Source organism: Pygoscelis adeliae, unplaced genomic scaffold, assembly GCF_000699105.1.
Source record: "Pygoscelis adeliae isolate BGI_AS28 unplaced genomic scaffold, ASM69910v1 Scaffold317, whole genome shotgun sequence".
Lineage (NCBI taxonomy): Eukaryota > Metazoa > Chordata > Aves > Sphenisciformes > Spheniscidae > Pygoscelis > Pygoscelis adeliae.
The window spans coordinates 817,443-821,153 of record NW_008825155.1 but is presented as its reverse complement, the minus strand read 5'-3'; positions in this window follow the sequence as shown (position 1 = coordinate 821,153).

Sequence of the window (3,711 nt, the reverse complement as noted above, 5' to 3'; positions counted from 1 at the left end):
GGATAATACCTTGCTGAGCTCACAAGATAACTCTGAAGATTATGGACTTGGTTTAATTCTCACTACAGTCAGGAAAGCTAACATTGATAGCAGTAGGTGAAAGAGACAGCCTTATTTTAATAGGTTAGTGTCTGGAATAATCTCAAATTGAGGCTTTTTGTTTATTTGTATTCAGAGAGCTACTGTGTAAACTTTAGGTTTTTGCCTTTGAAACAGAATTGTTTTCCCAAGAAGTGGTCCAAATAGCAGAACTTAATTCTATTTTTGTTTTTGATTATGCCTTTATAACCTTTCTCTGGAGTTATTTTATAGAGAGATAAAAATAGAATACAGATATCTTATATCTAATAAACTTGTGGACCAGATGCTTATCTTGCCTTTTTTCTGCACTGTTTTAGTGCAGGATTGAATTCCTTGCACTACAGCAACTGTAAAGTCATTACACTGCATTTAAAACAAAATGCAGAAAGGGAAGACCTTTTGCTAGGACTCTGTATCGTTTGTATTGCTAAGCCTTATCACCATCTTTCAGCAAAAGCCAGTTTAATCCTTAAACATTTGTACATATAGTATCTCTTCAGAATTGTCTATTGTTAGCTATCTGTGTTCTCATTGATTATAATGCTGTGCATCTCCACAATGCCTGCTATTTGCCCCTTGGATCTTCATTGTACCCGGTAGCTGTTATCTTCCTCGCTGATAGCATATCACCAACGGTACCAGTTAAGAGCTGAAAACACTTCCAGCATAATGGAAAGTTCCACTTTCTCCAGGATGACTCACTAATTAATTAACCCCTGGGATATTCTGCCTGGGATGGAGATGTTTCCTGTGCCAACTTAAGAAAAAGTTATGGGAAGATAAAGAGAAATTGATTGGAAGAGTTTTATCCGCCTTGTAAGAATTATGTTTTCTAATACTATGAATCTGCCTGAAACAAGCTTGGAAACTAACTGAAAAATAGATACTTTGGAAAGGGTTGCTTCTCTGACCTAACATCTTCCTTTGCTATAGGAGCAAAAAGACAACTGCTGTTAACACCACGAGAAGAATGGACTTGTAACAGAAGTGTGTGGAGGCAAGCAGTACAGGAGGCAGTAAAGATCTTTTCTTCCCAGCAGGCCACAAGCTTTTGGCTGTAAATAGGTCACTTTCAAATGTAGCTACCAAGTGGCCACTTGGGAGGGAAGAAAGAAAATGGGCTTGGTTTTGGGTTGTGGCAGGGGTTGGGAGGGCTGTTGGGACCATGAAGAGGAAAGGGGAGCCTGCTGTGCAGAATGTTCTTCATGCCCCTGTCAGACATTGCTGAAAGTGAGTGAGTGGCTGGAGTATGGTTTCACTGTCCCAGCCTGGTGTGGATAGAGTGTCTGTAACTCATGATTTCAGCAGATTTGTCCTGTGGACTTCAAGAAATCTTGTGATGCCTTCATAGTGCTGGGGGCATGATTTACTTTTTATCAAGGAACCTTTGCCAGATCTGTAAGATCAAACTCGGTGTGTCTGTAGCAGACTTGAACCAAGCAGAGTGGTTCTGTACATGAAGATAGATGTGATGGGTGTAAATTTCTCCAGTGAAGAGCTGTAACAAGACCTGGGAGCTAAAAGGAAGCTCCAGAATTTGAAATTTAACTCCCAGTAGTTTCTGAGATAGAAAGAACTTTTGCTGCAGAAATCCTTCTCCCTTCGGGACAGGGAAGGACTAAAAGATTTGGGGAGATGCTTCATTTAAGCTAGAAGTGTTTTTTGGACTTCTGGCTAGTGATCTGTTAACATTTGGGCATTTCAGACTTGACAACTGTTTGCTGAAATACCAAAAGGCAGATATTTTTCATCTCCAGTGGTGCTGCTTCATTGATTTCCCCTCAGATGTACACATGTGCAGTGGTAACTTATGCATTTTACTCCAATGAGTGGCTGTTCACGCAAAATACAAAAAGTTAGACTGGCTTGTTACCCGATTCTCTTTTTTTTTTTTTGCTTGTTAGCTCAGTCTGCCATCTGTCTAGGAGAAAAAATAGGTGCTGAGCTATGACAGACTTTGTAACCATGCAGAGTAAGTTGGGGGGCATGGTGCAGAAAGGAATATTACTTTGTATAAAAGATGGTCTTGGAGAACAAGACTGTGATTGTATCCACGTTTCTTGTCAAGGGATAAGTGCCATTAAAAGTGAATAGTTGGGGGACTGTAGCCTCATTAAGGACAAAATTATATCTTAAAAGTTCGTGTTTGTGGGTGGGAGACAGGGTGACACTGACCAGTAGTGCTTATCTTTATTCCAACTCATTATGTGTTAACCTTGATTGACTATTGAGTGTACATTTATCGGTTGATGTGTGAACTGTTCTCATTTGCCATGACCGTTTGTTGGGCTAAATTTATTTTTCCCTACTTTTTTTTTTTAAAGAAGCTATAAAAGCATACTAGCATAAGGACAATGCAGGCAACTTTGTACTAGAGACTGCAAGCAAAAAGAGAGGGATGGGGAAGACTAATTTTATTATGAAAATGAGCATGCTAAGTAAAATACAGGTTCAAACCATGTGTTTGTTGGGAAAGTTTATGGTCTAAATTTGACATAGACTATAGCAAGCAACCAGAGAACTGCCATATGGAGGAATAGCAGCTTTGCATTATTAAGATCATACAGTTAACAGCTTAATTTATAAATTTCTACTGAGCAGTGTCTGCAATTCAGCAGCAGAAAAAGTGTGCTTCATGGGGAGGCTTCAGTGAGAAAAGGATGGTGAGACATTTTTGAGTAGACATTGCATGTGCAAAAGGAATGGGTTGGGAAAAGCTGCCTGTAGTGGGGAGAGAGACATAAATCCAGGTGTAAACAAAACTATTTAGTTTGTTACTCGAAGGTGAAGTGACTGGTGGAACTGACTAAATCAAATACTATTAACATCTCACAAAACAAATGACAGCCTAAGGAAGGTCAAAGTATCATTAACCTTTTTGTTTTTAAAAAAATAAAAAAAATTTTTAAAAGTTGGAAATTAATATAATTGTCATCTGCAGTTCTTTTTGCAGTGTAGAGTAGATGTCTGCAATGCTCTACCATGTTGTGCTACACTGTTTTTCTGCCCCAAATTAAAGTTTAAGTGTAAAAATAGAAATCATGCAGAATCCAAGCTCTGTGTTTTCCAAAGAAGCAAGATGCTATCGTGATATTCATGGCGTGTTGCCTCTACATCAGTAGCTAGAAGTGTCTCCTGCAGATTACAGAGATCACTGGCAACCCGTAGCAGGGAGCTGCTCCCTCTCAGGAGACTGTAGCTGCCAAATCTCAGCCTTATTACATGCTATTCAAAATCAGTCCACTTACCACCTTTGCCCTACAGCTGTAAGTGGCTGACACCCATTTGAGGGTGACCTGAAAGCTTTATGGGAACAATTTAGCTATCCATACAGGAGAAGCTAATAAAAAGTGTATTCAGCTTTGAAATCTCTACAAGGATCTTTCCTGACTTGAGTGCTGGTTTTTTTGACATCAACTCTGTGATAAGCAGAGAATTGCCTCTGATAATGGCAGAAGATAGCAGGCATTAAACAGGGAAATCTGAAGAGGTAGAAGAGGAAAGTAACAATTACAAAGTTATTGGAGACTGTATGTCCAAAATAAAGAAGGGCCAGTTGTTTTTGTTTTATATAAAATAAGCCTTCCCCCTGCCACTGCAATAAAGCACAGGATGAACAATGAGGAGGAT